Source organism: Pseudophryne corroboree, chromosome 3 (assembly GCF_028390025.1).
Source record: "Pseudophryne corroboree isolate aPseCor3 chromosome 3, aPseCor3.hap2, whole genome shotgun sequence".
Classification (NCBI taxonomy): Eukaryota; Metazoa; Chordata; class Amphibia; order Anura; family Myobatrachidae; genus Pseudophryne; species Pseudophryne corroboree.
Window position 1 is genome coordinate 495962468 of NC_086446.1, and position 11491 is coordinate 495973958.

The window sequence follows — 11491 nt, forward strand, 5'->3', positions numbered from 1 at the left end:
CGACAGGCATCAATGAAGTTCATTGATAAAATGCATCAATGAACCTCATTATTACAATGAAGTTCATTGAGACGGGCTGATGAAAAGAAAAAGTAATAGATTGAATCAATTAGCATAAGTAACAATATCTAAATAAATCTGCATTGCAAAATTATGCTATTTCCACTGGCTTAATCATGATATAAACGGAGTTGTTTTTATATACAAAATGTGGGAAAGTGACCACTTAATAAACATTCTATAGAGGAGAACACTTTCCTCTAGGACTCAATAAAATAGCTTACATTATTTTAAGCCAACCTCTTCATTGTAATTTTAAGAACGGAAATTCTTCATCCATGAGATTTTAGAAATGGAAAAACCAGAAACTTTCCAGACACTTCCAATCTCATTTTGCCTCTTTTCCATGTGGATAAACCCATTATACTGTAAATGGCAATCTGTCCTTTCAGTGGTGTTTTTCTCTTGTACCAGTAAACACTTTATTTAAAAGAAAAAGTAACAATATAATTCCTGTCATTGATATCATTTGGAGTTTGAACAGATTAAAAGTTGTCTTTGGTGTTTCAAATGCCTTGCTTAAAAAAAGGGACATTTTTAATTATTTACAGTGGAACCAGCTGATTCTGTGACAGCAAAAAGGCAAAGAAGAAAAAAATTAATTAGCAACTTTCCTACAACCGTATGAACTTCTCCGCGTCTGCAGGGCTTTTTGATGATTTGTAAATCTTCCATTCTTTGAACGGGTTAAGCAATAGAAATGTTTAAACAATGGGCTTTGTGAAACTGTTGGTAATTACTGTATGTAAATTAACCGCAATCGCCCTATCTTAATTGTCGGTTTAAAAATATAATAGAGCAAAGCTGTCTTTGTCCAAATTAGCAATCTGTGGTATATGCTTGCAACTGTATAGTGTTATGCCACATCAAAGCCAAAAGCTGTTACAATGAAGAGTTTAATGTATCTGTAAATGTTCATTGTGAGGTAGAAAGCTGAGGAGCCGTCTCCACGATGCCAGGGTCAAATCAGTTTCAATTTGTTTTGATGGCAAATTTAAGTAATTCTGCCTTTAAGTATCTAGTATAGTGTTAGTTTTAGTTGGTGCAGCCATTAAATAGTTTAAAGCATCAGTGAAGAAGATGGACGACTGCAGTGGATTTGGAACATTTGGTTGCAGTTTGGGTGCAGCATAAGACATTTGCAGTTTAATGGGATAGTATGATTTATTGTTGCGCACCATATTTCTTGCTCAGGTTTATATGTCCTTCCTGTCTGCTCCATTCCCCTGTGTTCTGGAAAACCATTGTTATTACAGTACTATTAAGCGAGGCATCATTGGATAGATTCAAATCCATTCCCTGATACTACTCTTTCAGTTTACGCAACACAGAGGGGAAGTTTAAGCAGCCTATTTATCAATATTTTTTCAACTAAAATAATGGTTTGTTCTCTACAATACGATGTTGTAGAAGTCAAGTATTAACACAGAGGATAATTGCGTTATCTTCTCCGTTAACCTTTTCATACTGTACATAGCTGTCATGCTTAAAAAATTTCAGCAATAATTTGCTTGCTAAATATACCACATTGATGCTGGTAGCGGGTGGTGGAAGTTTTTTATGTTGTTTGATAAACACAATAACAGCACATAAAGTTGCTAATTGGTTAGGGATAATGGGAGGAATAACCACATTGTGTTGTGTAATAAACACATCTGTAAACCCCATGGTTAATGGATGGAAAAATGACACCTACGAGAGTTTTGAGGTTGGAGGCTGCTGGTATATTTACTAAAGTTCGGGTTTTCAGATGTGGAAATATTGCCCATAGTAACCAATCTGATTCTGCTTATCGTTTATCTAGAACCTTCTAGAAGATAATAGCTAGAATAATACCTTGATAAAGCTGTGGATACAGCGAAACGCGTTGGTCTGGAGGAGCCGTGCACCACTGAATCATCAATTATACCTGAAACAAGCCTAGAAGTCCATCAGTAATTGGGAAATTTGCAGAAGTCCACAAAGGCACCAGAGATCCAGCTTTGAATAGGACTGTATCTGGTTTGGTACCAAGCAATAAAGGTTCGCCTAATTCTCTGGACGTTTAACTGCCAGCATTGCAAAGTGCACCCAGGACTGTGGCATAATTCCAAGGATCTTCATCAGTGCATCATGTCCGGCTTCCTCGTGTGGTAATACACCAAACAAACTTGCTGTGCTTGCCCTGCTTGACACGTTTTTATCAAAATTATTTTATATTTATTTTTATATTTATACATATATATGAATCGAATGGTCTATTTGTTGCAACAATTTTTATAATAAATTGTGATTATTATTATTTTTCCATATCCAGTTTTTTAGCGCTGTTTACACACCCCTATCCCTATTGTTTCATCAGGGACTAACTATCCCTTTATACAGCAGCTTAAAGGTCTAGCATTTCCTCTTGACAGCGCCGGGCGAATTACCTTGGTATTTCGTTTTTTTGCAATAGCTAGAATCATATTGGTTACAATGGGCAACATCTCCACTTTTGAAACCCGCACTTTAGTAAATATACCCTGGGGGATATGGGTAACAGGTTGCCACTAGCTGGGTGCTGTGTGTGGACTCAATGGTTCAATGTCTGTTCAGTTGTGTAGGCTGTAATAGAGGCTTTTCCTGGCCAGTGTGAGGAGGTACCCTGTGGTATGACGTCCTGCTCCAGATGCCCCTTAATTGGTGTGCTTCACCCCTTCTCCATAATTATCACACCCTGGACGGGTGGATGGGATCTTGTTTGGTGGAGATGAGGTGTCTTTGAAGTAAGCACCAACGCGTTTTGAGTGTGCACCAGCCTTTTAACAATAAAAATCAATCCATTCTATTATATTAAACATTGTGTTCATTTCTCTTATTATCCATTATGTATTTTCCATTGTTATTCACTGCAATTATTCTATCCATTAACCATTGGATTTACAGTTATTATATTTATTACACGACATATTGTGTTTATTCCTCCCATAATCTATTGTATTTTTCCATAACTAGAGACTTTTTTCTTGCATCCAATCTGACACTGGATTTGCAGTTATTGGGCCTGATTTATGTTTGTAAGCAAAGCTTAAAAGCAAGCAACTGGCAAAAATCATGTTGCATTGCAGATGCGGCGGATGTAACATGTGCAGAGAGATTTAGATTTGGGTGAGGTAAGTTCAAACTGAAATATAAATTGCAGTGTAAAAATGAAGCTGTCGAACATTTGTGGGCTACATGCAAAATCAGCCAATATTTACCCTGCACAGAAAAAAATATAAATATATTTGCTCCCCTTGCAAGGCAACATGGTTTGTTCCAGATACAATGGAGGTCATTCCGAGTTGTTCGCTCGCAAAGGCGATTTTAGCAGAGTTGCTCACGCTAAGCCGCCGCCTACTGGGAGTGAATCTTAGCATCTTAAAATTGCGAACGACGTATTCGCAATTTTGCGATTACAAACTTCTTAGCAGTTTCAGAGTAGCTTCAGACTTACTCGGCATCTGCGATCAGTTCAGTGCTTGTCGTTCCTGGTTTGACGTCACAAACACACCCAGCGTTCGCCCAGACACTCCCCCGTTTCTCCAGCCACTCCTGCGTTTTTTCCGGAAACGGTAGCGTTTTTTCCCACACGCCCATAAAACGGCCTGTTTCCGCCCAGAAACACCCATTTCCTGTCAATCACACTACGATCGCCTGAGCGAAGAAAAAGCCGTGAGTAAAAATCCTAACTTCATAGCAAATTTACTTGGCGCAGTCGCAGTGCGGACATTGCGCATGCGCACTAAGCGGAAAATCGCTGCGATGCGATGAAATTTACCGAGCGAACAACTCGGAATGAGGGCCAATGTTACTTGCTTTTTTTGCTTTACTTACAAAAACGAATCAGACTCATTGTGTTTATCACACAACACACAAACTTCCACCACCCACTGCCAGCAACAAGAAAATATAGGGGAGCACTCTATCAGCTGGGTTTAACAGAGTATCACTCAGAAGCATATACCCAAGGTTTGAACATTCAGCTCATTAAAATGACCAAGTCCATTGAGCAATTAAAACATGCCCCAGCTTCAGGCATCATGCTAGCCAATAGGCTTACCTAAAAAGGGGCATGGCATTTACTTATATCTCATGGGGCATTGCATCTGTTTTTACATCTCATGGGGCATTGCATCTGCAAACCTAAGCTCAACATTGCACCTTCCCTGTGCCCATATCCTCCCATAGGGTTGTGCAAACAAATGCCACAATCTTGCTGTGCAAACCAATACACTTTTGACAGAAATCAAGGCAAAACTTACTTTAAAAAATAATTTATAAAGTAATGTGACTTGTAATTTTCATAAATTTTAAATGAGACCCATTGTTTAAATAGATATAATTTGTAAATGTTTCTACATGCAAAACAGAATGCAAGTTGCTCATATCAATTTGACAATATACTTCAAGTGCTTGAAAGGGAGGAGTAATTCAAAAGACCTAAAGGATTAATAAAAGTGATAAAGGGGGTGCTAAATAAATATTATAGTGTGCTACCCCACTCCAATCCAGGGGGAACCGCACCCCAGACCCATCCTTAGTACTACTACTACTACTACTACTACTACTACTACTACTACTACTACTACTAATGATAATAATAACAACCCTTCCGGGTCATATGATATAATGCCACATGATAATGGCACCTAACAGATATATCCAAATTGAGAGCTAACTTACCTGGAGCCACCCCTAGGATCTCCATATTGCACTGTAAGAACCAGCATGCCCTCCAAACACTGGTCCCATCTATGCCTCTCATACTAGCAAAACAGAATGCAAGTTACTCATATCAATTTGGCAATATACTTCAGGTGCTTGAAAGGGAGGGGTAATTCTAAGCAAGAGACAGGATGGGGATTACCCCTGGTGCCCCCCAGCACACCAAACTATACTGGTAACATGACTTGAAAACCAATATATAATAGAAATCCAGAGGTCTTAGTTACATATATCTGCAGAAATATCACAAAGCCACCAGGCCTCGACAAGGCTCCTCTGCTGGTGGTCCTACTCTTAATACTATATCTGGGCCCGGGGTGCAGAACCCCACAAACCGGCACAGGCCAGACACCCCAGGGCAGCACACATGTGAGAGGGTAAAGTGTTAGTATGTGCTAATTAAAGGGAAAGCAAAATCTATATATAAAAAGTGATACACTAGTGACGGTGTAAAAAGTGATACACTAGTGATGGTGTGCTGCCCTGGGGTGGCTGGCCTGTTCCGGTGTGTGGGGTTCTGCACCCTGGGCCCAGATATAGTATTAAGAGTGGGACCACCAGCACCAGAGTAGCCTTGTCGAGGCCTGGTGGCTTTGCCATATTTCTGCAGATATGTGTAACTAAGACCCCTGGATTTCTATTATATATAGGTTTTAAAGTCATGTTACCAAATGTTTCTACATGTAAGTTTTGCTTGTGCAATATAGACACTGCCAACTGTTAGCAAAATTAGGTAACCATTGGCAACAGAGCGAGGCCTCAACATTTTAGTGTAGGTCTCATGTTATTTTAACAGTACTGTATTTAATTTACTTATCAGCTAAGGTGAATTCTGTCTCATTTTCTTGTGGAAAATGGATTTCACTGGTTTGACACGTAGAAAAACGTTTCCAATTCATTACAGCTCTAGGCTAGAAATAGGGATGACATCTTATTCCAATTAGTTTAAAAGCTCTCAGTTTATTTTATTTTTTCCTGTGGCAGTATGTATAGTAACACACTTGTGGCCAATCTAAGACAAATCATTAAAGAATTAAATCATCTTTTCACTACAAGAACAAGAATCTTTTTGACCCTTTTGTTATATGACATGATGTTTTCCATTACTGCAGTGTGTAAGGAAGGCCGGGGGAATCAGTGAGATGATTAGATTATGTAGGACCTCTGTCAGGCAGCCTGCAGGTGATTTTATAAATACCCATCAATTCAATGGCATTTAATGGGCTCGCATAGACCTATTGTAATTAATTTGGTGTTATTAAATCAATGTTTTATGAAAGGCAACTTGATAGTAGTTGAACATACAGGAGGCAAATGGAAGAAATCAGTTTCTAAGCTTAGCAAATATGTTTACATTGCAGCAATAGCAAATTAGTTTTGAACACAAATGAGACCAGAAGATGCATAAGGAAGGAGGGGGCTCAAGCTCTTTACAAAAGCATTATGTGAAGTGCAAAATGCCTTGGTTTCCATCTGAATGGCTGCACAACACAGATTGACATACACACAGCCTCTTTTGTCATGTGATGTATCCATAAACTAGACACGTGCATAGGTGTATGAAGATGCTGAAAAAAAATCAAGCATTCTTTCGGGCTGCACCCACTCTGTGTTCCACAGAGTGGATGCAGCCCGAAGGAATGCGTTCCGCCCTCCCATGCACAATAACACTCTCTTCTAGTCTACAAACCTTCAAGTGTTCCCTGAAAACTCACCTATCAAATTCCAGAGCTATAAACATAAGTTATAACCTTCATAAACATTCATAGCTAATTACCGGGTAAATGTATTAAAGCGGCACACATCTTGCCGGTATAACACGTCCTGCTTCGCATCATTACCAAGGCGAAGCTGGAAAGGACATCGACAAGATGTAAGAACAGCTTGTCTGCCATATAGGGGAAGCAAAAGCTCCCCCCTCTGGCGATGTCCCAGGGAACAAACAATGCATCAGCTTAGTACTAAGACGCTGTGTCTCCTTCCCGACTGGCTCCCCTGCGCATGCGCAGAATCTCGCTACTCACACAAGATCACCAGCACAGTCCGGAGATTGTACCTGTCCCTGCTGTGGTGTATGGGCATCGACACCATGCAGCAGTCGAAATCGACAGCTGCAGGTGTCGGAACGGTCAGCATCGTACACTGCCCGCGCATATCAGCTATCTTTAAGATAGCAGCAATGATATGAACAGTGCCGCATAGAGCCCCTGTCACTGGACAATCACCATGGCTATCATACATGGGTGGGGAAGCTGATAACGCTTCCCTCCCCATATCAACAGTTCATATATTTACCTATACATCCCCTCTGTACAGTCCACACATCCTTACATACAGTATTTTTTTTTTCTTAAGGTTGACATTCTCCTGACCTTGGTCATCATTGCTGTGTGACCATATCGTACAGCCCACCAAGAACCTTTGCAATCTGGCTGGACCATTATACAATAAATTGCACCTATCATTGTGTATCAATGCCTATTTCCCTATAGATTGTAAGCTTGCGAGCAGGGCCTTCCTACCTCTGTGTCTGTCTGTTATTACACAGTTTTGTTATAATACTATTGTTCCAATTGTAAAACCCAAAGGAATATGCTGCGCTACATTACAAACTGTTAATAAAGTGCAATGAGCGAAAGTGCAAATGTCACATTAAAATCCAGTCTCCTAGCCCTTTATTACGACTTGTTCCACCTTTAATAAAACTTAACAGTGTTGCTTCATAAATACAGCTCATTTTAGCCTCATTTTTGGCTTAATTGAATCTAGAGAGGGAGAGAACATCAGGATTCTCTTATTACACCTGTCACTGTTCAGAATATATTTCCTACACTGCTCAGAGAGCACCTTGTAATGTCATTTTCTTCTGTTATTTTCTTCAAAACAACTATAGCAAGTGACAGAAGAGCACCAGCCCTGAGATGGAGCAAATCTAAATGTTTTCGCTTAGTGAAAAGGACACATCAGGGAAAGACCCTAAAATGCATCCGATCTCCACCCTTTTATCTAATCTTAGTACTCCCGCTTACAGGATGTAATCTCATTTGTGCACTGCTCCATAAAACTGGGTGAACTGGAACACCCTCACACTGATGAACTTCTCCCCTCAGCAGAGCCGGATTAAGGCTGAAGTGGGCCCGGGGCACTTCAAACGGGGGGGGGGGGGCTAACGTAGAGGCAGGGAGAGCAATTATATATATATATATATATATATGGGATGTAGTTATATAACCGGCGGTCACAATACCGACGGCTACATTCTGCCCCCCTCACAATCCCTACAGTCAGCATACCGACAAGCAGGGACTACTCCCACTCCCACCCATAGAGTGGGAACAGAACCTGTGGCAAGCTCAGCGCAGCTCACCACGAGCCCGCCGGGCATCTAAATGCCGAGATAGATATATATATACGTACAGACACAAGCATATTATCTATCAAAGGCATGATGTCTGGCTTTCCCTCTGCATGAACAATGCTGCGCCAGATGCCCGCTGGGTGTTGCGCTGGGTGGCTGTACAAATAAATCCACAATAGTCCCAATGGTGCAGCACTCCTGGCGTCTAAGTAATACCACTGTTTTAGGCATAAGTTTGGCAACGTTTCATTGCCCTTTATTAGTGTGGCATCAGGTCATGACACGTATAAAGGGCACTGAAACGTCGCCAAACTTATGCCTAAAACAGTGGAATTACTTAGACACCAGGAGTGCTGCACCATTGGGGGAAAAATCTCTCTCTCTCTCTCTCTCTCTATATATATATATATATATATATACACATACATACACACATATATACATATATATATATATATACACACACGCACACATATTTTATATATATATATATATATATATATAAATATATATATATATACACACACACACACACACACAGACACATATCTATCTGTATATATATATATCTATCATGATGAAGTCTAAGTGACGAAACGCGTTGGAAGACCTATACTGACCACATACCCAGATAAGGAATTATCTTTTAATAGCATTTTAATTTCGATTTTAAGTACTTTAGATCATTTGTGTTTGTATTTATTGTCCCATTTTTTAACTGTGCATAATTGTTTAATAAATAGTATATTTATTTTTTTACCAATTGGGCATAGTACCTTATTGTTTTACACCATTGGTCACTTTATCCTTCATTCCAATTTACCAGTAATTTTATTTCAGAGAAAGTACAATCTCTGTTATTATTTTGAGGGAGTCAGCTGACGCCCCTTATCTTGGGGAGTGTTAAAAGAGGCTGACAAAGGGGGGGGTCTGGTCATAATGGACCGTGATAAGTATATCACAGAAGCAGAGAGACTATTGGGAGACAACGCTTCCTACATAAAATTATCCAATGACCCTAAAAATGCTTTCATTGAAGAACTGAGAACATTACTAGTGCGTGGTCTACGTACGGACATTCTTACGAAGGAAGAATTCCAATTTTTGTTCAAATCAGACCCCATTACCCCTATTTTTTATTTCCTGCCAAAGATCCACAAAAATCTGGAAAACCCGCCCGGAAGACCCATTGTGGCGGGTATCGACTCTCTTACATCCAATTTGTCAGAATATGTAGATGTCTTTCTAAAACCCCTCGTAAAAGATTTACCATCATTTTTAAAGGACACCACTTCCGTATTGAACTCCCTAAAAGATTTTGTGTGGAAAGACACCTTCAAGTGGGCAACAATAGATGTTCAGTCACTGTACACCTGTATAGATCGCAAAAAAGGGGTAACCGCATGCAGAGATTTCTTGGAGAATGATACAACACTAACAACCTCCCATAAAGATTTTATCTGTGATGTCATGTTTTTTATCCTTCAACACAATTATTTTAAATTTTTAGAAGACTTTTATTTACAACGATGTGGGACCGCGATGGGTACAATTTTTGCACCAAGTTTCGCTAATCTTTTTATGGGCAGCTGGGAGAAGAATTTTATATACGGCAAACATGATTTTAAGGAACATTTAATCTTTTACCGTCGCTATATAGATGACATTTTAATCATCTGGGATGGAACAGAAGAAAGATTTTATGAATTCCTGGAACATCTGAGCAACAATGATATGAATCTCGTTTTTACATCCAAGATCAACCAAGAGTCTATTGAATTTCTGGATCTGGTTTTAATGGGTAGGGGCAGTAAAATCGAGACAAAAAACTTTATCAAGCAAGTAGATACGAACAGCTATCTACACTACAGAAGCAATCATTTAAAGAAATGGAAAAATAATATCCCCTTCTCCCAATTTAACAGGATAAAAAGAAACTGCACTAACCAGGAAGAATGCGAAGCCCAAATCGATAAATACAAACAAAGATTCGAGGACAAAGAGTACCCTGTGAATATTATAACAGAGGCAGCTACTAAAGCAAAAGCTCTAGAGAGATCCACACTACTAGAATATAAAACCAAAGAAACGAAAAAGGACTCCGTCTCCTTTATCACCACATATAACCGTCATGAAAAAAACCATTAGAGACTCACTCAAGAACCATTGGGGAATCTTATTAATGGATCCCGTACTCAAAGAAATTCTACCTCCTCGCCCCGAGATCATCTTCAGAAAATCAAAAAATCTTAAAGATACACTAGCACCCAGCATGTTACGTAAGGATATTAAAGAAGATCTAAGAATGCCGAAATGCACTGGATCCTATAAGTGCGGCAGGTGCAACATCTGCCGGTACTTACATCCAGTAAGAAAAACTTTCACGGACACTGAAAAAAGGGAAACTTACAAAATCAGAGACTTCATAAACTGTAATACCCAATCAGTGATCTACCTTTTAGAATGTGGGTGCGGAAAGCAATATGTGGGAAAGACTAAGAGACCCCTCAAAATAAGAATCCAAGAACACGTCCGTAACATTAAGAATAAAATAGAAACGCATGCAGTATCCAGACATTTCAATTTAGTACATGACTCAAACCCAGAAGCACTGACTTTTAAAGCTATTGAACTTGTGAAACTGGGAGAAAGAGGTGGCGATTTGGCCAACAGACTATCACGCAGAGAAATGTACTGGATCTTCCAACTACAGACACTTCATCCAAAGGGTTTCAACGACTACTATGAAATTGCGCCGTTCCTGTAATCTTAATCCTGGCATCAGGACCACACGGTCGGATCTTTAACATCTCATCTAACCTATTGGCCTCCCCACCCCCCCCCCCTCCTCCTCCCACTCCCCACCCCCCACCACCACCCCCCCCACTTCCCCCCCCCCCATCCCCCACCTACCTCCTGCCCACCCACCCACCATCACCACAAATCCGCTGTAACGTGCAAAGTTATATAATTAACACTGACACATGTAAGGTAAGTGATTCTTACAGTCAAACCACACTGGACACGCCCAATCTCGTCCGATCTTGGAAGCGAAGCAGTGTCGGGCCTGATCAGTACCAGAACAGGGAGACCACCTGGGAATATCAGGTACTGTAAACAAACTAACTAAAAATAGCCTACATGAGCATGTCAGTTTTTTAAAAGAAGCACGAAAGCAATGCACACCGAATACCATCCTTTCCCTCACCGCCCAGATCTGTACCTTTAAAACTCACTTAGCATAGTAATGTGCTTAAAACACTTTTAAAGCACTGCCCTAAATCTGCACTTTGCAATATGCATAAATTACCTTAATTATATGCACACATATTTATCATTTATTAT

The 11491-nt window shown here is 39.9% G+C and overlaps 1 pseudogene; it reads left to right on the plus strand.

The window, feature by feature from the left end:
* The first annotated feature begins 11146 nt into the window (after positions 1-11146).
* LOC134894550 (5S ribosomal RNA) lies at positions 11147-11266 on the plus strand (annotated as a pseudogene).
* Positions 11267-11491: the final 225 nt, after the last annotated feature.